Genomic DNA, 23,180 nt, shown 5'->3' with positions numbered 1-23,180 from the left:
CATTTAAGTATCTGTGCTTTCTGAGTTGAAAAGCTAGGTAAAAATAATCCTTTCATAGAATCAAAGCCCCTATCTTTAAACATACCAGACTGTAAAAATCACATATCAAAGAATGCGTCCTTGGCATTCTTGTAGCCAATTTCTGTTTATCTGATATTATCAAGACAATGAAAAAACATAATTATTATACCTGAATTCTGGGAATCGAGAGAGTAAAATCAGGCCAAGGATGTCCAGGGAAAAAAGAAATTCTTCGATTTGGAAAAGTGACACTACATGCCTCTGGGCAAGGTAACACCTTTCTCTATTTAATCTTTTCATAGCAACCCAAACTTTGTAACCTTTAAATTGACCTTGCCTGAGGTACATAGTCCTTATCACTTTAGCCTGTGACTCCCACTCTTCACAATAACATTGAGTATTGGGAATTCCTGAGAAGCAATGTGTCTGAGTTCAAGTTAAATATCCTGTCTAAGTGAGTACATTGTCATTACCACTTAGAACATTCAAATCAGTAAGAAATACTTTCCTAAGCCTAGTTTCTTTTTCACCTGTTTTTTCTTCAAATTAGCAGAAGAAAGATATTCACCCAGGATATGCTATGTTATAGTCATTCTATTATTTAGACAGTAGTCTCCACTTCTCTGCAGAGGATGCATTCTGTGACCCCTAGTGGATGCCTGAAACTGCAGATAGCATTGAACCTGATTGTCTTCAATCAGAACATGCTTCGGTTCTTGTCTTCCAACAGCAAATTTAGTGTCTTTTGCATTTTAAGTAAGCTCTTACGCACCATGGCTGTAACTTTTGCAGTTTGAATACAGACAACAAAACTTGCATAAGTTTACCTTTCTTTATAATTTCAGAAATAGATGATCTATTCTTACTCTAGATATTAGCAACCTCGGTATACAATATTTTTCCTTTCCTTATTAATTTGAGAACTTTCACCTATTCTCTTAAAGGATGTACCTACGGCTTCTCTTTGTCATATCTGAATTCCCAACATCAGTACTTTTGAACCTTGTGGCCATTTTAAGCAAAACAAGTGTTGCTTGAACATAAGTGATACTGTGTGATATTACTGCATCTACGGTAGATCTGATCATCAAGATGGCTACTGAGTGACTAAGGGGTAGCTACATATAGCTTGGAGATGCTGGACAAAGGATGATTCACATCCTGGGTGGGATGGAGTTGGGCGGTGCGAGATTTTATTATGCCTCTCAAAACAGCATGAAATTTGAAACTTATGAATAGTCTATTTCTGGAATTTTCCATGTAATATTTTCAGACCACAGATGACTGCGGGTAACTAAAACCACAGAAAACAAACCGAGGCTAAGGGGAGACAACCGTACCATGTATAAAATTATATTTAAAATACTTCCCTTTTTTATGTTTAAAAAGAACTTGACCAGCAAGTAGGAAAGAAAAAACACAATTCTGTCTTGTCAATCCATAAGAGTTGAATAGTAAATTAATATTTTGCTTATTTGTTTTTCAACTTTTCCCTGTCCTTCTTAATTCAACAATATCAAAATTATGACATATGACAACAAAGAATTCCTTAATGTTTTTCTGCATAAACATCTACAGGAATATTAAAAACAAAATTGAAGTCAAGCTGCTTCTTCGTTCTTCCTATATGTGTCTCAAATATTTAATTTCTTCCCATTTTACTCTCTTTTGCCTTGATAGCATTCAACATCTGAACTTTTTTACTTTCCTGGAGATTTGTTCATCAATGTAAATATTTTCCCTGCAGTTTGTAACTACTAACCTTCTATCTTAAAGACAATCAATTCTGATTTATTGACGTCCCAATTTTATTCATTCTTAAAGCACTTTATTTTCAATTCCTACTCAGTTATATTTCTACAGTATATTAGTTACTTAGTAGCAGCTGATAGAAATCGCAATGACAGCTGAGTCTGAATACTAAAATGATACACATTGTGCTGAAGCCTGTTCTTTCAAATCCGAGGTCCACGATTAGGGCTTTTTTGTGGTCTACAAATATTAAATTCTGTATTAATTTCATCAAGACAGTGCACAATTATTATTATGGTTACTCCCTAAAAGCATCGGTAATTAGTTGCTTGTGTTCTATTAGTGCTTTCCCTAAATATGCTGTTTAGATAAATATTACTCCTATGGAAGTGAATGTTTCCATAGGCTTTTCCTAGCCGGAAAAAATTAGGAAGAGTGTTTCAGTTACAATATGTTATCCTGTACACATATAAAATAAAGAAAGGTTAAAAACCCTTACATGCAAATTTGAATAACATATTAGAGCAGGCTTTTTACTTTGGGCAGCATCTATTGGACATCTGAGAAGCTCCTTTAGTTGCTTCTCTTCTGTTTTTTTAAATTTTTTTTGTCATTTCTCTCTCTTTTTTTTTTTAAAGAATACATCGAATGGTTTTTAAAATAGGAAAAAGTCATGTTCATGTCTTCCACCCATGAATTTAGTGCATTTTATTTTCATTTTTAATTTATATTTTATTATATATTTTATTTACCTAGAGGTTGTTTTTTAACTGATTATGATAACTAAAATACTTATAGCAAAATTATGCCCCTCTGTTTATTTTCTCCTGGATAAAATATGAATTTATTTAGGAAGAAATTTAAATTAACTATAAGAAAAAATAATATTTTTAATTTGGAAAAGGATGCTTAAAATAAAAACATAAAAGTTCTACTATTTCTTCACTTATTGTGCCATAAATTTGTAAATGCATTATTTGGAGAAAGACCTTTCAGAAGACAAATGTACCTACATTTATATGGAACTGGACATAGTTGGTCAAATATTTAACCTTATTTATCATTTAATCAATACATGTTTTTTTAATTATACCAAATTACAAAGTCATACAATTTTTAATTTTATCTTAGTTTCCTCAGTAATCTTATAGCTTCATATTCTCATAGGCATTTTCATTTAAAAGGTAAGATTAAAATAAGTGATTTTAGACAGCTATTTTGTTCTGACATGATAAAATAAACAGAACTTTATTTTTACAAGATTTATTTAATAACTACATAGTTAACAGAAGCATTTTATTACATCAGCACTGATATATACAACAACAGTCTTCATGGCAAAAGTGTGTGTTTCAAAATATGCTGCAATCTTAAAATTCATAATGTTGAATTACTACAAAAGTACATTTGTTTTAATCGACATAAACCTTATAACACATAAAAATTTAAAAGGGTTTGAACCTTAAAAAAAAAAAAAAACAAAAACTTGTATTTCACTTGGTAATCGATTTTCCCTACTGAAAAACTCATTTTTAATGCAAATAACCTTTCTTATGGGTTTGCCCATGCTAGTACCATATCTGATTACTTCTACTCATAGTGGGTTATTTTCCAAAGAAGTATTTGCAAGCTGAGTGTGTATATACATTTATTGCAAAGAATTTAAGGGCAAAAATAGTGTACATATTAATGTGAAGAAAATTTTTCTTCTTTTTAAAAAATAATTCACTTTCTTATTTCAAAACTTAAAGTCTGAGCAAAATTTGGGTTGATCGTTGAAACAAAACAAAAAAACACTTACATCGAGGCAAATTCTTTTTTAATTATCTTTTTAAAATAATGCAACAACATGTGCTTAATGTCTTTATTTTAATTAAAATTTCTTTCTTTAGTAGAGCTTGGTTATCTGGAGAAATCAGGACGTTTTCTCCACTCACCTGTTTTGCACAAAGGATTTTCACTCCGATTTGCAGTTTCGTATTTCCATAAAAAATTCGAGAAAGGGTGGAGAAATATACCAACAGAAATAATCTGAAAACTTCAAAACACTGACTTTTCATTATCCTCCAGAATAGAAGATATCGTCCAAGGAGTGCTCAAAATCAAAATCAGGTGGCCCTTTTAAAAGTAGAATATGATGAGAGCTTTTAAATTTCACAGATTAAACGTTTCTAAGAGCTTAATGTTTCCTCCGCTTATTGCCACTGTGCCATCTGGCTTTTGTAACTGGTGTCTTGCCTCTCTGAGGCAGCAGAGGGCGCTCTGGCATTGTTGACACCGGATACCTCCCGGTGCACTGCGCTAGCATCTTGTTCCCAGGAAGGAAACATACTATTTCCCTGGAGGGCTGTCGTTGAGTATCTCAACGGGTCAAGCTGTTCCTAAATTATTCCGAGAAGCTTTAATTTCAGACCCAGATGAAAGTTGAGATTGTCAAAGGACTCCCACGGCACGCCGCGCCGAAGTTCTCCCATTGCGAAGCCTGGGTTGTTTTACTGAGAAACTGCTGCGCATAGAATTTCTTTCATAGCAGGAAAATTTGTAACGGGCATCAAACTGGATGATTATTTTCCAGAGAAATAGAAAGTACATAGTCTTAAAAATCTAGAAACATCAAGGATCAATAGCCACTCGATTTCATCTAGGCAACCGAATTACTAAATTGAGTGTTCCCTTTTTAAGTAGTATTTTAACCTCTCTCATATCATGTATTTCATTTCTACTTAGAAAGTAATTTTAAACTAATCAAGATTTCTGAAGGCCGAGTTTAGATGGTCCTAAACAGGTAGGATTAGGCTGAGGGGATAAGGTTTGCTCCTGCTAGGTAGTATGAATTCTAACGGAATCAGGCGGGACGATTTTGCAGCCCTGGACCATAGGTGCTTTGTGGACTATGCAAGTTGTGGATGCAGGAAAACAGCGCAATTGGATAAATATTAGAAAGAAAGGCCGCCATGGTAACGTGTAATGCTTTAAACTCATTTCCGCTTCCCACAACTGCTTTTAATTGGCATAAGAGGAATACTCACAACCCTTTAATTTTGTCATGCCAGCAGCCCTTATTTTCCACTGTGCTTTACCTACCCATTCCCAAATTGGATAAAATTAAATATAAACCAAAGTAATCGATGGATATGAAAGACCTGACTTGCAGAGTTCTAAAATTCGAGAACAGATAAAATCCGCCCTCAGGCAGGGGGTGAGCAGACAGCTCTCTGAGGATATTGCACCTGGCCGTTTTATCTCATGAATCTTAGTATACATCTACGTCCCGTGTAAAAAAAAAAAAAAGAGAGAGAGAGAGGGAGAAGAAGAAGAGCTTAATGAACACATCTCTTTTAGGTCATTTCAATGCATGGCCCATTTTTATATCTGCATCAAAATCGGTGTTGCTACCTCTATTGTCCAATCTGTTATTAATTTTAACAGCCTTTATGTTTGTGAATTTATAGGCAAACCTAAGCAAATGCATAGAAATTTCTTTTGAGGAATAGCCAGCCAGGCTGGCTATGAATTAGCTTATTTTTCGTCTCTCTCTCTCTCTCCCTTGCTATTTTGATTCATTACTTAGGGAATTAAAATTTGTATTGTTTACATTTAATACTCTCAATATCTAAGAACGATGAAATAGGTTGAGAAATTTAAAGATTTTTTAAAATATATCAATACTGACCCATCCAACCTTCAATTCCTAAGGCGAATTTTCACTGGATAGGTTTTGGTAAACCGCCCTGCCTCTTTCCGTCGCGGGAGCTATGAGGATGCGGCTGCGGTCGGGTTTTCCGCAGTGCGGGTTTCAGGCCTCCTGGCCCTCCAGTGCCTCCCGCCGGCTGGGATGTGCCGAGCAGGCTCCTGCGCACCCGAGCGGTCTGCAGAGCTCAACCCTCTGGACCCGTCTAACTAAGGCTGCCGGGCTATAAGGCCTGGCTGAAGGTGGCAGGCTGCAGGGGCTCCTGCTCTGTCTCACCTGGTGGGTCTCCGACCACCCCTTCCTGTTTAAGTTTCGAGGCCCACGCTTGCGTCCATTGCACGTCCCTTTAGTGACTAAGTCTGTGCTAAGATCCGCGTCTGGGGATCTCAGGTTTCTGTTTTAAGGAAGACAACTTAAGAAAGAAGAAGAATAATAAAGACTTCATTCTCCTCAGTTTCCTTCTTTCAATCCTGCCCACGGCAGGATTCAGGTTTTGGCCTAAATAAACTGAAAATTGTTTCCCCATATACATAAACTGAATGTTTGTGTGCATTTCTAAGTGAAGACCAAAGAATATCAGGCAAGGGTGGCAACAGCTGGAGGGAACGATTTCAGGAAAATATTGTTTTGCTGTATGTGGACTTTCTCTCTTTTAAATTTTATTTTTCAAATTACCTAATATCCTACTCTTTTGAGTAGGAACGGGACGGTCCTATGGCTTTCCCAGTTTAATTACGGAGAGAGAGGAGGGCCACGGTCAGCACCGCGGACAGCGCCCGGCAGGGAGGGCGCGGCCACTTTGGTGCATCCTTTTAGCGCCTCTCCTTTGTTCCCAGCCCCTGCAGGCCAAGGCAGAACAAAGACATCAAGGCTCGCTTTCTCGGCCTGGATTTTTCTATGGCTCCAAAGCCGTGGTGCAGAACTACTACCTCAACATAGTCCACCTCATTGGCTTTCAAATAAATTAATTTCCCGAGTCATTTTAAAGTTTCTGACCTGGTCCTTTCCCTTATCCCACTCCTTTGACAGATTTGGACATTGCGACAATGCCAAAACAAGAGAGTTATCTTGGCGTTTTAAAGTCAGGCAAGGACGCCTCGAGATTGGGAAGAGAAGGGGAGAAGTCAAAGGGAAATGCGCGCGGCAGGTGTTCTTCAGATCTTTCCAAAGTTTGGACCGTTCGTTTGAGGTTTCTTGCGCAATGTGTTCCAGACGCCATTTACTGTTACACCTCTCTCTTCTGTTTTGTTTTCCCAGCTTGGCCTAGGACTGCAGACAATCACACTACCTGCTCTTAAAAGAACCAGTGCTTTCTAAATGGTTTAACTCTTTAGAATATTTGCACAGACGGGAACTACTGCTCTCCTGACAGCTGTCAATGAAGCTTTCCTAAAATCCCCTTCAGAGATTTTCCGGCGGATTTCCGCGACTCTAACGGAAGAGTAGATTTTCCCGCCAGGTTGCTTCTAGAATCAGTCCGGGGTGGGGGTGGGGGGCATTTATGCGGCAAGGGATGGGTTCATCCTACCACCTTCTAAATTCCCTGCAATTGCCTTTTCCCCTTTCTGACCCTGGGACGCTTTGGTGTCCTTCAAGTGCAGCCGTAGGCTCCGCTCTTGGCATTCACCGCGTGCCTTAATTGTATGACATTAAATCAAGGTCCGCTGTGAACACGGAGGGCAGAACCTCTGATCTTGATCCGGAAAGTATCAGACCTACTGCGACTACCACACTTCTCTCCCTGCCCATCCCCCTCCCTCTGCTCTGAGTGTCTACCCCCAGAGTCATAACTCATAAGCCCAGCTCCTGTCTCCGCTCATCTCTGCCACATCTGCCAGAGCCGCTGTTAATTAGTCTGTTCCGTGGAAGTGTAGACGATGCGTGTGTCTGCGTATACATATGCATATATCTCCATGCCATTTACAGCACACGCCTAAAAACATACATACGCCTATAAATCTAGTTTTCAAATGACGGCGTGGATCCAAGTTAATTACCCCTCTGGTACAGATCTAATTTTGTAATCGTGTTATTTTACTGAATGCAATTAACCCAGTTGGTTCGCCCTGAATCCCTTCTAAGGCACTTGTAAGGAATGGCAGGTTTTTAAGAACCACGCCGTTGCCTGTTCTCCGTCAGAAACATCGCCAATCATTTTCTGCTGTAGGGGATGAAATCTAGCATATAAAGGGGAAAACAAACATGTGTGTGTGCTTGTAAGATAAACACACAGATATGCCTGGTCTCTGTGTCCTCCAATAATGTTACCGCGGGTTTGGATGGGATATTTTGGGAAAAGAGAGTCCAAGGGCGGACTGGGTCATCTTTCTTTGTAATGCGGAAAAATTAACTCAACCGCACCTGCCTAGTCCCAGGAGAGCTGGGCGGCCCATCTGGTCTGGCTACGAGTTTGCTGCGGAGAGAAAAGGCTGCTCACTAAGGCTTTCCCACTGCCCCGGAGCGCGGACCTCGGGTCTGGGCCTGGAAGGGGCTTCGGTTCAGGGCAGCGCAGCGGACTCGCACTCCTCAGCCTGCGGCCGGAGTCGGTGGCTGGAAGCGCCTGGGCCGGGCGGAGGAAGGGCGAGCAGGAGAGAGGAAAGGGTGAGGGAAGTTGACCTCTACGGGCGGAGCCCTCTGCGCAGCGGGCAGGAGGCGGCGGGCGCGACGGCTCTTTTCACGGCGTCCCCTACTGTGTGGTCGGCCGAGGGAAAGGCCCGCTCTCACTCCAGAGTCCGAGGAAGGGAGAGAGAGCTGAGAGGTAGTCTTGAGCAGAGACCCCAGAACGCGCCCCTGAAAAACAGAATCAAAGCGCAGTGTTAGGGAGGCGGGAGAGAGGAGGGGGAGGCTGGGGAGCAGGGACACGAGGCAGGAGGCACGCGAGGGAGACAAGGTGACGGGAGGACAGGACCCCAGTCGGCCGGTCGCGACCTCCGTCCCCAGGCTTCAGCGGGACGCAGAAGGAACCCCGCGCGCACGGAGAGCGCGGCCCGCAGCCCGAGGGGAGGAGGGTGGCGCTGTGGCTGTGAGTGCAGGTCCGGGCTGCGGAAGTCCCGAGGAGGAGGCCACGCGCTGTGGACACTACCGCGTCCAGAGAAGCGAATTCGGGAGCTGGAACCGCGAAAACGCGTCCGCAGATGGTCCTTCTGTGCAGTCCCAGCCGTTCCCGCATTCCGCATCCCCTCTCCCCAGCCTCACCCCCTCCCTTAGACCACACGCCAGACCCTCACCCTCCAATCTCCACCCCTCTTGGTTTAGGACCCTGCAAACTGCAAGACTGGCAAGAAAATCGAAACAATCGATGGGAGAGAGAATTACATACACACATAGCCCTAGAAATCCGGAGGAGAGAGACCTGCTAGCCCTGCTCAAACCTGCAGAGGACCAAAAGGTTTTCAGTCGCTGCTCAGCGCGTTCGCGGAGGAAAGAGGAGGCTGAGAGGCTTCCGTGGTATAAGGTGCTTTAAGGTGGGAGATGGGGGTAGGGAGGGGGTGGGTCGGAGCGGTCCGGTCTTTCCCCCTCGCTTGCTGATCCAGAATTAGGGATTAATGGCTCGCTCCAGCCAAACAAATAAGGCATCTGCCTTCAGCACAAGAGGATTACACGGGCTGCTGACGTCACCAGTCAGACAGATGTTGGCTCCCAAAGTCCTGAGCAGCTCTCTGTGTCCTTGAAACCAAAGAGCCGCAGAAGGCGCGCAGCCCCCAATTGCAGAGGCTGGGTACAGCAGAGGGCAAGCGCCCTGCCCTTGCCGACAACCCGTTGGCGCCAACGCAGTGCCCGCAGGCAGCTCCCTAAGACGTCGAGCTTCCAGCCTCTCCAAACGCTCCCCTCGCCGTCTTGCTGTCAAAACCCAGGCTCTCTCAAAATAAGCCAAAGTCGCCGTTCTCAGTTGCCTCTCCCTAACATGGAGACAAGCGCCCACACGCCAGTCGACACATCTAGATCCCACATTTAAGCTCTCGGGCTCCTTTTCACTCACACTCGGTTGGCCAAGTAACAGGAAAATAAGCACCTTAGGCCGGACAGAGCCCACGCTCCAGCTGAGGGACCGCCTCTTAATTATGTGCGCAAGCAGCAAAAGCAGAGCTAATCTGCATCTCCTCTTCTCAACCCCGCAGGCTTCCTTGCCCCCAGGCCAAGGTTTAGGTTTATGCTTAATCTTATCACGAATGCCTTCCTGGACCAATACGCCTTTCAAAACAATGACTCTTTGCCAACCTAAATCAGCGTCCCAACCAGAGCCCTGGCCCACCACTTGGTGAACCACGGGGACCTCACCATGGTCCTGATTAGGGCAGGGGGAAATGTCATTGCATATTCTTCTCAAGTACTTTGAATACGTTGTCTAAAAATAAAATGTGTGTGTCTTCAAAATATATGTAGCATCTAATTCCAGCAACCTGCACATTCAAAGAACTGCAGTTTCATTTTATAGCCAAATCTGAAGAATAAAGATCAAAATTTAATTTCTTCATAAACTCCAAGGTCCTTTTAAGTTGATGTATTTTTAACTTAATTTTAATTATAAGCTATTTTAATTCCTCTAACTTGTATATTGTTTTTGCTTTATATGATTTTTCAGGCCTTCATAGGTCGCACTAAAGTCAGGTTATGAAATAAGCCAAAAGACACATCAAACTGGAAATTTAAATGAGCAATTTTGAAGGTTACGTAATCCACAAATGAAATGGTTTTAAATGAGTTTTAATTCTGTAAAGACTATTCAGACAATGTACAAAACAAAATATCCTGATCTCCATCACAGAGCCACATTGAACCAATCCTGTGCCCCAAATCTAATCAGTATATATGGAAAAAACCTGTGACTTTCTTGGAAAAAAAAAAAGTGCTTGCTCACAACATTGCACATTATAGGGTACAATGCCTACACAGGAGTAAAAGGAATAGCTGGATTATATCTCCATTCATATTATCCCTGTCTATCAGAGTGGCATTTAATTTTCCCAATTTTATGCATTTAGAAATTCAGTCACTGATAAAAATCAATTTAATTTTCTGTAGTGTCATTCAGTCAATGCCAACCTAAAACAGTAAAATTTCCCTATCCCCATACTGTTTCAAGGCCTTATATAAAACATTCTACATCTAAAACTGACAGATTTAATTTTATATTTACCAGTACCAAAAGGTGGGCTTTATCTTATTTTAATTGGATAAAGAATATATACTTTTCTATTTGAGACAGGGTAAAAACTGAGCATATAATCATTGTTTCTTTGAAACTTGGTAGACTAACTTTGAAATGCCACATTTTACCAGTCGAGTTCCTTTTAAAAATCATAAAGATTGATTTTGACTTCCAACATGTTTTGAATGTAAACTTCCACTCAGGTCTCAAAATTTTACTAGAGTCCTTTTTGCTCAGTGATTTAATATTAGTTCGCTGTCCATGGTCTTGATCCACATGAAAGGATACACTAGGGTTACCTTTTGAAAAATGAAAGTCACAACGCCTCTGCACAAATGTGACTCCCTAACATTTTAAAATGATATCAAAAGGGGGGAAACGCTATAGGCTTTAAATTATCTTCCCTATCCCAGTTGTTTTTAGTATTCTATATTTGCCACCAAAATGAACATACAGGAAGCACATAGGGAAAGTCTGCATTAGGACATTGTTTTTGAGCTGGCAAAACCACCACTTCATTTAAAGATCCAAATAATTGTAGTAAATAGGAAATAATATATTTCAACCTGCAATACGTTCTGGGGGTTTTCAAAAGTGACATAGACATTCTTGCATAGGTATCCTTGTTCACTTTTACATATGGTTTAACAAGTGCAGAACAATTGCAAAAATGACAAATTAAGGGGCAAAAGCCAAACAACGTTTTCAATCATCTCCCTCTTCATATTTACATCGCTATACAGAGGCATATAGATCTCTCTCTCTCTCTCTCTCTCACACACACACACACTAAGAGCATTAAACTAAATCCATCTCTAACACCTTACACTTCTTTTCTAGCAAAGCATATGTTCCAGTGGCTAAGATGCAGAATAATTCTTCCATCCAAAATAGCATCCCATCTTCAGTTTAGAAAACAAAAGACTGACCGAGCAGAATAACATTTAATATCTCCTGGGGTTTCCTAGAGGGGGAGAAAGTAGAAAGAAAAAGAACTATTGCCTCTTTCAAAAACGTAACTGTCTTTCGTTTTTTATTTTCTCCTTCAGATTATCAGAAAAAAATGTTATGTATATGTATGTATATATGCATATATAAATAGACACTTATTTTCCCAAACCCCAAGAGCCGCTGCTGATCTTTGGAGAACACTGATCCGCACACACCGGGCGTATCTGTGCTTTGATACAAGTACCCCAACGGTAAGAAAACAGGCCCTTGCTTTTAAACTGAGGTCGGCACCCACGCCAGGCCATGGGGCCGAGCCTCAGCGATTCACACCTTCCTGGGCACGAGAAGGCTACCTTCTGAAGAAGTATTTCGAACTTGGGAAAATCCTTGTACCGGAAGAAAATGGCCTAAACACAATAGGACTCGCCATTTTCTCCTTGTGAAGCACAAAGCGCTTGGCGCTGCCCGCCACACAAAGAAAGCCTGGGCCCGCGGAATTCTTGCACATTTTCAAGAGGCCAAAAAACACCTTCTCAGAAACACAATTTCTCCCTTCTGGGCGCTGTGAGACACATACTCTCTCCCACCCTTATTCAGTCCTTGTCCCAAGAAGATCCCTTATTTTGAGATGGAGATAAAAGACGCACCGAAGGCGCGATACTAGCGTGCGAGCCAACTCCGGCAAGAATAAGTCCTGAAAACCGAGGGGCCCGGCCCGCTGCTGCCTGGGGCTCCATTTTAGGCCCGGGGTGGGGGAACGCGGATCCCCTCCCCTTCAGATCCCTCCTTCCAATTCCATTCTGTCTCCCAAGCGCGTCTGGGAGCCCCAAGAGCTTAGGGATCTCTGTGACCTGATTTCCATCCATTGCCAGGAACCAACCTTACAGCCCAGAGCTGAGCTGGCGGCTCTCAAGGATGCTCGCGACGCGGGAACTCCTCGACTCACTGCCTCCCGCCGCCCCCCGCCTGCCGCCCCAAGTCATCGCATCAAAGTCAACCAGGGTCTTGTTCTGCACGCCCACAACGGGCGAAACACTTCTCCAGCTCACGTGCAAAAAGTGCAAGCTTCGAAGAAGGCCCTTTGAACCAAAACACCAAAACACAAGCAACAACCCGACTCACAAAGCGAACACTCCCAGCCTAGCCCGAGACGCAGAGCCCGGCTACCGCAGGAAAGGATGGTACTTACTTACAGCCGGCGTGCGCTCGGGTAATCCGCGTCGCAGCCCGTGCGGTGGGTTAGTTGGCTTTTAAAAAATCACTACACACCTCTACATATTTGATTTTACACAGCTTCCACCGGTAAGAAGGAACGAAAACAAGAATCTTGCAGCCTAGTGGGAATGGGGGAGGGGGATGGAGATTTTCATTGTCTACGCTCGCCACACGCAGCCCAAGGAAAGACACTCACTGCCGTTTGGAGCTCCTTCTACTTTCTGCTTGAAATTCAGAAGCTTCAACGCAGTAAAGCGGGGGTTTGGTCTCCCTCCCTGCCTCCCTCCCTCTGCGTTCTCTCTCTCTCTCTCTCTCTCCCTCTCTCTCTCTCTCTCTCTGTCATTTCCTTCTCCCTCCTCTCCTCTCCCCTCCCTCTCTCTTCTCAAGCTCGAAGTCTCTCTCTCTCTTTCTCTCTCTCTCTCTCTCTCTTGCTTTTTTTCAAAAGAGGGCAGGTCGCTTCCTGCATCCCAATGAGTTAAATCAGTCACTTACTTCTCATGCATCAGCAGCCTCTTTAACAACCCGAGGGCTGCAGGCACAAAAGAGCATTTAGCTGCCTCCAATTTGTGTAGAAGGCCTGTCCTTAATTTGTTTTTGGAGTATAATTAAATCATGTTTTTCACGTAATATAAAAATACCGAATTCTCAACTTTAGTGAATGAAGTGCTAACGGTAACCTTTGAAAAGCAATCCCTCTTCTTGATGTTCTTATCAAGGGCCTAGAACGCCCCAGAATTGCAGAGGCCTAAGGTCTGGGCCCCAAACTACCTACCCCTCCCCCCTTTCACACGTCAAGGTCACAGTCATATGATCCCCCATTGCTTTAAAATGGAGCCTTTTTTTATCAACCAGTCGCCCTGGAAAGGAATTAAGTCTCTTTTATGGGGTGGGAAGATCTGAAGGATTAAATAAATAAATAAATAAATACATCCTTAATCTGAAATACACACGTCAGCAGAATCAAGCCTGATCAGACATTGGGATGGTGGCATGGGGGGACTGACTGGCCATGTGAGAGTGAGTGGTTTTCGTCTCCCCCCTTCTCCCCTGGCGAATTTTGAGGTCGCGGAGTTTTGCTTGGGTTTCTTCCGGCGGCTGTCTGGGGCTTCTGGAAGGACAGGGCCGGCGCCTTTTTAGCTCCCAGACTATCTGAGGGGTTCTGATCTCCCGGACACCGCCCAGTGATCAGGGGGATCCTGTGTACGACTCCCCCTCCTCTAAAGGGGCTAGGGTACAAAGAGCAACTCTGCCTTCCTGCCGTTTCTCTTTCAGAAAGAACTCTAGGCCTGGCCATTGTTTCTCCTCAATGAAGGGGGCCGAGGGTGACAACAGAGAGAGCCCTTCTCTTCCCTACATTCACCACCCACCTCCTCTCTCACCCCACCCCAGGCCACTGCTGGAGAGAAATTTGGGAATATTTTCTTGCTCCGGTGAGACGCTTGTCTGGAAGATCATGGGATGTAATATCATGAATATCTTGGTTATCATTGTATTTTCTTCAGTAGGATTCCGTTAAGTCGTCTGTGGGCTCCCTCACCCCCTCCCATTTTCCAGTTCTAACAGCGCTTGTTCAGAAACATTGCACTCCGATGCGAGAGAGGTTAGGACCGCAGAAAACCGCATTTAGTTCCACCGAAAGGGAATATAACAATATAACTTACCACTTCCCGCCTCTGAATATTCGCTGTTCTACCCTAAATCACCCTGGGGTTTTGAGTAAGGCCACGTTTCACCTTGAGCATTTATCAAACCGTACTTGGCTGTTGCTGCTACTGCAGGAGGACGCACAGGCCGCCAACACCCACTTGACATCTGCTTGAAATATCCAACAATATCTCCAACGGGGTCGTTTGCAAAAAGCAGAAAACCAAAAATGAAAGAATTTTTAAAAATACAGAAAGAATATAAGTGTGTGTATAACATAATCCCAAGATGCTGGGTTTGGGGGCTCGAATTACCTAAGACAAAACATCTCTGCGGTTTGAGTCCAGACCGAAGGCCTCACCACCAGGGTGTTTTATTAGCCGCAAGAGACTACGGTTTTTTTGGAGGCACTACAAGGAATGCGCGTCACCCCGCTGCCCTTTATCTCTCATCAATGATTCTCATTCTATCCCTTTCCAGTTTATTGACCTGGGACGCGGGACTGCTAAAGGTCCTCAACGACTTGCAGAGCCTGGGGGAAGCAAAGTCACGCGGTGCGCACTGGGGCCCGCCGCTGGGAAGGTGCGGCTCTCTGCTCTGGTTAGCAGCAGAGTCGGCTCTGTGAGGTGACGACTTCAGACCAGCCCGGGTGGGCACTTTACCCAGCATCCTCCCCTCTCTCCCGACTCTGGCAATGCCAGCTTTGCCTCATCTTCCAGGGTCTTGGAATTTCAGCCTTGTTGGTGGCGAGGCCTTGGGAAAGAACCCAAGCGCTAGGCGCGTTTCCCACGAAAGGGCCGCTTTCTCACCGGCGGCTTATTCTGAGTCGAGGCCTCAAAGTAAAACATGAGAGAGAGCAGAGGCGAGCACCCCAAAATTCATCCGAGACTTTCACCCCAACCCCACCCCAAACAGATGGCTGGGCCGGGACACCTGCACTTCTGCCGCAGCCTCAGCCTCCGCGCAGCTCTCGGGATGGGGACCACAGAAGCGGGTCCAATAAGGTCACCAGCCACCCTGGGCCCAAATCGCTCATCTCCACCCCACCTCACCCCATCCCCGCCCTAAGAGCCTTTTTCCGGACACTTTTTACTTTCGATCCCTGCCGGGCGCCCTATGCCTAGGAAAGTGAGAGGCCGATTCCTTTCTGGCGCCAGGTTTCGGGTTTGCCCTACTCTCAAACCTCCTGCCCTGCGCACCTCGTCGCTCAGGCCTGGAACTTATGAAAATGTAACCCAACTCATTGCCAGAAGTTGTTACTAATTAGTGGATAATAAACTTCTGTAGCCAGGGCACAAAAGTCTTTTAAAAGTGCAAAGGTGTTCTTTGTTATGGCATCAGAAAAGGGATTAGCATATCAATTGGACTGGGGGGACCGGACAATGAGCCCTCCTCCCACTGAGCTGCCCTCAGTTCGCCGCCCGCCGCCGCCTCCTCCTCTTTCCTCTTTGTGTCCTTCCTCCTCCTCTTCTTCCTCTGGCTGCTGGGAGAGCTGTCAAGGCTGGGTCGGGGAGTTCGGGCGGCAGTCTGGGACCAAGCGGGCAGGCGCAGCGCACGCTTTACGCCGCCCACCGGGCTCTGCGGCCTGCGTTGCGTCCTCGCCCTCGCCCTTGCCCCACGCCCCTTTTTGGGGGCTCAGCCTCGCTCCGCGCCCAGGCGTGAGCCTGGAGAAGGTGAAGAGCGGCGGGTCTGGGCGGCCGCAAGGGCGTGGACGAGGCCTGTCCGGGAGGGCGGCCTTGCACGGCCCCAAGCGGCGCCCTCTCCCTGCACTCGCGACCCGGGCCCCGCAAGCCCTTCGCCTCCCCCAGGGACGCAAACCCCTAACCGACTCGCACTTGTCTGGCCATCGGGCCCCACCAGCCCCCCACTCTCCTCCGGCCTCCGCGCCAGACTCGCTGACCTGGCAACCCACGCTTGTTTGCTTTGGGGGGAAGCAAAGACCCTTAGGCCCGAGGCGGCTGTTTCCTCGGGAGCTGCGGGTCGGCTCTGGTGGTCCTGGGGCGAGGGCCCAGCCGAGGCGAGGCGGCTGCAGTGGCCCAGGCCCAAGCAGGCCTGGCAGTCTCCGCGCGACCTCGCCTCGCCCGGCCGCCCCCACCGACATCCCCTGCCCCAAGCCGACCCTGCGGAAGTCGGCTCCTCGGGCCGAGGCAGAAATTAGAAAGCCTGCCCCGGGCCAGGTGCAGGAGAGCAAAGCAGAAATCAGTCCCGGGATGCGGCCCTGGCTGGCGGGGCCTTGGCCCCCATTCCCGCCGCCACCCCTCCCGGCTGCCTCCGCCCAGGAGCGCAGGGCAGAGGCGCTGGTGCCTGCGGGACCGCCCCGGGCTCGGGGAGCGAAGGAGCGGGGAAGGACGCGGAGAAGGAAGGTGGAATGGGGACACAGGCAGCGACGGAGCTCTCCGCCCGTCCGCGGACGAACCGGACCCGCCACTTCCCAGCCGGCCGCGAGGAGCTGCGGGCCCGCCAGACCGCCCCTGGGCCGCGAAGCCCGCGCCACCCGGCTACCCCGGCGAGGAAACGCGTTCTTTCCTTTTTCTTCTCCCCTCCCCCTTTCCCCTTTCTCCCTAGAGGCAGCTTCTGTCCTCTAAATGCATTTCACAAGGAAAAAAAAAAAAAAAAAAAAAAAAAGGAAATCTCTGGGGCTCTCCTTCCTTTTCCACCCGTCTCGCTTCCTCCTAATACTGGTGTTGGTCGAACAAGCGCCAAACTCACACAAGTTTCCCCGAAAACGAACAGCTTTAAATGCCGTGAGGGAAAATGTCGGGGGAAAAAGTGGAGGTCGGTGTTTCCCTAAATGCAAAACATCAGAGAGGAATCTGAAAAGAGCTTTACTTTCCCTGCGAAATCTCCATTGTTGCTCGGCAAACAATGGGAGCCTGGGCGACTGGAGGGCTGTGCGAATGAATAGGCGATCCGCGGGATGTGTGCGGGTCAGTGCCTGGGGTCCCGGGCCTAAAGCCCCTTTCTCAGCTTGCCACAATAAACCAGCGCAAGGTTTAGTCCTTACTGGGTCACCGGCCATCCTCTATTATTCAACACTTCACAACAAAAAACACTTATTAATCAGCGCTGACCAGAGGCCTCTTTTGAAACAAGAGAAGAGGGGAGAGAGAGAGGGAGTGAGAGAGAGAGGGGTGAAAAGAAGATTGAGAAGCCCTGGACAGATCCTTCTAAAGCCAGAGCAACCATGGGGTACTTTCCTCCAGTTGCCAAAGTTTATTTGACACAACAAAGTTTCTAATCAGGCCACGGAGACCTGGATTTCTCCTCATTTGCCTCACTCTTGGTCTCTTTCTCTGAAGATGCTGGAGACTTTGTTGCAAGAAAGGATGGCTTTAGGTCATATTGCTGAGGCCTGATCTTAAAGATCTAATTGCTATTGGAAGAGAATCCTGTTTCCCAACTGGGCCTCCCCTCTGGAGATGGAGCAAGGAAGACCGTCCAACTCTGCTCTGGGCACCCTGTTGATGGATGAGGTGTCAGGCCAGTCGTCATGTGAGGACTGGTTTCCAAATGGTATGAGCAGTAGTCAAATGCGGTACTTATTGGTGATACTGAATGCAATCTGTAGATTTTCTACTTCATGTTGTTTCTGGCCGGATATAAGAAAAGACTAAACTTGCTTGCTAGAGTGAAGAGGAACTAACTGATCAAGGATTATGGGGAAAGGATGTGATGAGATTAGTTTGAAAGAAGAAAATGTGCCATACCACTAAAGTCAGTGGGTTCTTTGCTCAACTTTGGTAATTTTTACAGAGCTTATTTGATGTTCATAACCTAATTTTGTGTCTATTTATCTGGTTATATGATAATTATGAACACATGCTCAGGCATATATGGACACTACTATACATCAAAGTGAAGTGCTACATACGTCAGCTTTATGGATGAGTTTAATCCATTTAGAACTCAGCTAGACATTTTTGATGGCAAAATTTTGTTGCTTTTTGATTTGGGGTTGGAAGCCAATATTTCTTGGTTATTCTGTCTGTTTCAAATTACTCAGGTTGTAATTTAGCCAAGTGAGCAAAGCTCTTTTGTAATGGCTGATGTTTACAAGTAACGGAGGCAGCAGATATTGAATCTTGGTTGTCAAAAGATATAAAACAATTATTTTCCTAAGGAAATAGAAATGAATGTCAAAGTAGTATTCTTTTAAGTTTAAAATTTCGTTTGTGTACACTTTTGGATTTCTGAGTAACATAACTAACCATTTCACTTGTTATGATTCAAAGAACCCTTTAAACCCAGAAAGTGTATGGATGGGGGATTCTGAGTTGAGCAAATTAAGCTGTAGATCTAGATGGCTTGGTAATGAAAGCAAGAATGCAGAATTACTTGGTAGTTACCTATACTGATGTTTACCAGAGTTTAGGTAGTAAGTGCAAAAATGGGTTGTATAGTTTGGGCTTGGGAAGTGTGTTTGTCTTAGATGCCTTCTATTTAAGATTGGCTTTTTTTTTTTTTTTTTTTTTTTTTTTTTTTTTTTTTTTTTTTTTTTTTTTTTTTTTTTTTTTTTTTTNTTTAATGTGGAAAATAATGTGTTACTCAGCTTTTGCAGAGCTCAAGCGTTCTTGCAATGGAGTAATCAAGTGTTATCTGAATTATTTAAAGCCTGGGATTAAAGGCCTTGGAATTGACTGCTGACAAACTCTCAAATGCAGGCAGGGGAAAGTTTAGTATTCTTATCTTTCTGTTTATACTTTGAAAATAATTTGGCCAATTGTGGTTAATTATTTTTAAAGTTTATGCATAGGAACAATGAATATTGCTTCTATGAATTGTTCCCCAAATGAGCAAGTAAAATTATTCAGAAAACAAGTAGTTATCTATTTAATACATACCAGTGTGTCACCCAAAATGCACTGTTTTCAAGATTATGCTTTAAAAAACATATTTGCTATGGAGAGCTCTACTGTTTCAGAAAATCATTTAGAGTGTGGATACACACAATATATTAATTCAACAAATTCATCTGTGGGACAGGACAATATTATGTCATGTTTTTCCTTTTGCTATTTTGATTGACTTCCTAATTTGCTTAAAGGAGGCAATATTTTATTTGTATATATATATATATATATATGTTTGTTTGTAAACTAAAGGTACCTACTAAATGGGACTAGTCTTTCACAGATTATCTCTAAGTTTTATAAAATAAACAAATAGAGAAAAGTTTAAAAACATAATATATAATACATCGGATATGTATATATATCATTGCACAGTACACCATTTCAACACATTTAAAGACTCTAAATATTTTGTTTATTTTCCTTCTTCCTCCTCCTTCTCCTCTTCTACTTCTTTTCTCTTCCTCTGTTCTTTTCTTTTGCTAAGAAACTAAGTAAATAGCATCGTAATAACATTTCCTTAAATATAGCAGTGAATTTGTATGGAAATTGGAAAACCTTCCACATTTGTCAAAGGAGAGAGAATAATACATATACATTATGTTCAGTAAATGTTTAAAATAGAGAAATGTTATTTGTTGATATTATTTGCCATGGAAGCAATATTTGTTAAATTTGGTATATCTTGATGAAATAATTGTTACTCCCAAGTACGTTTTTTTCTGGGACAACACATACATGCTTGTATTTTTAAAGAAAATACTTAGATCTCTAACAAAAACCTAAAAATTTCACCACAGATTTAGCACATCACAGAAATTACTTCATAGGTATGCAAGTCATGTATATTCTGGATTTTTTTAAAAAACCTTAAAAAAGCCACCTGGACAGTCTTATTCTTTTTTTTTTAAAGACACATTTTAATTAATCTCCACTACAAAAGGAAACAAATGTCTTGCTAAAACTTGTGTATCTTTATCCAAATGAAGATTAGATTACAAAGCATATGATTGCAAAATGAAAAGTATATAAAATCTGGGGAACTTATTTGGAAAAATTTTAGTTTTTTGCATTTATGTTTCTTCCTGGCAGATACATATATTTCAGAGCTTTTTTCCTTCTGGACAGAGTTTGTCAGATTTGGTTTGAATTTATATGAACATGATCTGACAAAATACAGTAGCAATAGGTTATCATGAAGTATAAATGTAAACTCTTCTGAATGTTGCCTTAATACACACTACTGTCTTATCTAAAAATAAACTAATGTTGTTTTTCATGATGGAGGGAAGGTAAAAAGGAACTGATAGAAATTTGACTTGCCCCCTATGATCTGCCTGTTGCCAGAGAATTCTGGTTAGTTGTATAGATCTAAGACTTCTGTGGAACGACTCAGCCTGGTACTTATTTATTTATAAACTTTCAGCCCACTAGAGACTTAAAGTTATATTTAGAAAACTAGAACCTCACATGATATATGTTTATTTTATTCTTCCATTTAAATACTTCATAAGTACACCAAAAGTAATTTTTAATCAAAAATTTTCATTAGGTTTAACATGCATTGCAGTTAAACACCACTAATGTATTTCTGTGTATACCATAATATGACATCTCATTTTTTTTGGAAACAAAAAAAAATCAAACTTCTGATTGAAACTTTTCCCTCAACAGTATTTCCTTAGTTCTTCTTAGGTCAATGTTGTCTTCAACCAATTGCATTTTGGTACATATGTTTTGAAATCCATTTTGGCTTAGACATCAGTTTTTCACCCAGAAAGTCTATCTGCTTATATAACCACTTGTGACAAAGCAGAATATTCTAGAGAGTTTCACAAAGGTTCAAAGATATGTGTGTGTGCTCGCACTAAACTATTTAAATCCCAAAGGTTTGTGGATGTTTGTTATAAGTTGAAAAGGAAGTATTCAACACTCTCATTATGTCAGATTTTTTTAAATGAGGGTTAAGTTTTTTAAATGCCTACACCATAAAATATACACAATAAAACACATCTGTATTTGGATTTTTAATCTTGGTAATCAGTGATTGAGTCTTTTAGGTTAACATAAGTTTCAATTAAGGAGGCTGTTTAGAAATACTGTAAGAAATTAGCTGTGTTGAGGTTATGGCAAGGAACTAAGGTATTTTTGTTTATTTTGTTCTCGTGTTTTTATGGACTAAAATGTAGCTCAATGTCCTTGAAGTCTTCTAGTGCCCTTTATGTGTTTTATTGCTTTTTGGGAAATGTTAATGAGAGCAGGGGTGTTGGATAGTAGGGGGTTAGGCAACAGAGTCTATGGATCAAGTAGAGTTTGGGTGGTAATGCTAATAGTATTGAACCAGTCTCCTTGTGCCAGGAAAGGATTCATGTTCCAAGCTTTTTTTTTTTTTTTTTTTCTATCATTCTTCTGCCTCTCCACTCAAGGTGCCTAATAGATCCTATGAGAATTAAGCTCTGGTAAAAATCATTTGTTCTGTACCTGATGGAAAAGGTATTAAGAGGCAGGAGAATGATTCCGGTTTCACATCAGTACTGGCACTTTGGAGTTCATGCTAGTCTGCAGCAACATAATGTTCGTTATATTTTATGGATGTGCACGATGTTTTATTTCCCAGTAGTTACATGTACACTGCAGATGCATGAAGACCATATTTAAAATTAAAGACCTAAAAACAGGAACATTCACTTGAACATATTTTGTAAGAAAAAGACATTAGAAGGGAAAAAGTCTTAGCTATGGGGAAAGAAATAGATACTCAGCCATGAAAATATATAATTACAATGAATTGCAACTAGCTTTAATGAAACTCCAGTTTTCTGAAGACCACAGTTAACTGAAGTTTAAGTAACTTACTCATAAGTTACTTATTACTTTTATTCATAAGTTACTTATAACTCTTGGGATATTCATGAGTATCCCAAGAGTTTTTCTAGATACTCTAGTTTCTTATGAAAGGCAGCTTTTGTAAAACCAGCCATCTGAGACCCCATTCTATCTCAGCTACTTTTTATCCCAAGGTGGTTCAATGATCCTCTGAGACCTAAAGATAAACAGGTTTGTTTGTACATGTACATCAGCACAGAACCTAGCCACGGCAAGTCATTCTAGTGCTACCTGGGAAGAGTTGAGATTGGGGCTGTCGGGCCTGATCAGAAAGGCTGCTAAGCTTGACATGACAGGTTCCCGGGGCCTTTGTGAAGGCCCTTGCCCTCAGAAGCAGAGCCACAGTTTCTCCAAAGTGGTAGAGTAATGCCAATTTCATGCTTTGGTGCAATCTTGGGTTTGCTAGCATCAATCCTAGTAACTCCAGCTGTGAAGAATATAAACTTCATGATCAAGCTTTCCCTTTTTCTCCTGTACCTCCTCATCTTTCTGTCCTTTCTCCTGTTTTTTCTCTCTCTTCCTTCTCCTTCTCTTTTCTTCCTTCTTTTCTCGAACTGCAGTGGCATTGAATCAGCCCAATGAGCAGATATATGTTTTGCTGTTGATTTGCTTGCTTTGTAAGTTATGATTTAACACTGGTCAGGTGAGAGCTTGAAGTCCTGTTTTATTCTGTTTCTTTCTTTTGAATGTTCTACTATTCAAAGAAGCTAAGTGCCTTATATTAGTGTATTTGTTAAGTACGAGACTCACTTTGAGGAGTCTGGTGGTCAGGCCAGAGGCATGGAGAAGGCCACATTGTAGGTGTGATTTTCTTCTAGGGTGGGCTTAGAGTAACCTAAGGGTTAGTGATCTGAGACATATCTTAGGGACTGACCAGGCACAACAATATCAAAGATTTAGGTGGAGCTCTCCTGATTTTAGAAGTTCTAGATCTGAAAGATAGGGAATGGAGTTGCTCTTTCTGGATAATTTTATTCTGGTTGTGTCCTCATCCCCTTCTAGTGTGTGGCGTGTGTGTGTG

The 23,180-nt window shown here is 43.1% G+C and overlaps 1 long non-coding RNA gene across 4 annotated transcripts; it reads right to left on the bottom strand.

Annotated features, from left to right (window-relative positions):
* Nucleotides 1–2,376: 2,376 nt before the first annotated feature.
* LOC119473968 lies at nucleotides 2,377–13,175 on the bottom strand. Of its 4 annotated transcripts, none has more exons than XR_005203243.1 (3): nucleotides 12,758–13,175; nucleotides 7,826–8,254; nucleotides 2,377–7,641 (listed from the first exon to the last, which is right to left on the bottom strand). It is a non-coding gene; the product is annotated as an uncharacterized LOC119473968 (long non-coding RNA). The 4 variants fall into 4 exon arrangements; XR_005203245.1 differs by having other exon boundaries at nucleotides 2,377–7,877; nucleotides 8,081–8,254; XR_005203244.1 differs by having other exon boundaries at nucleotides 2,410–8,254; nucleotides 12,758–12,857; nucleotides 12,976–13,110.
* Between the last annotated feature and the right edge of the window lie 10,005 nt (nucleotides 13,176–23,180).

This window comes from Cebus imitator, unplaced genomic scaffold (assembly GCF_001604975.1).
Source record: "Cebus imitator isolate Cc_AM_T3 unplaced genomic scaffold, Cebus_imitator-1.0 Scaffold198, whole genome shotgun sequence".
In the NCBI taxonomy this organism is placed as follows: Eukaryota; Metazoa; Chordata; class Mammalia; order Primates; family Cebidae; genus Cebus; species Cebus imitator.
Note: the sequence above shows the minus strand (reverse complement) of the source record. Positions and strands in the feature narration are given on the sequence as shown.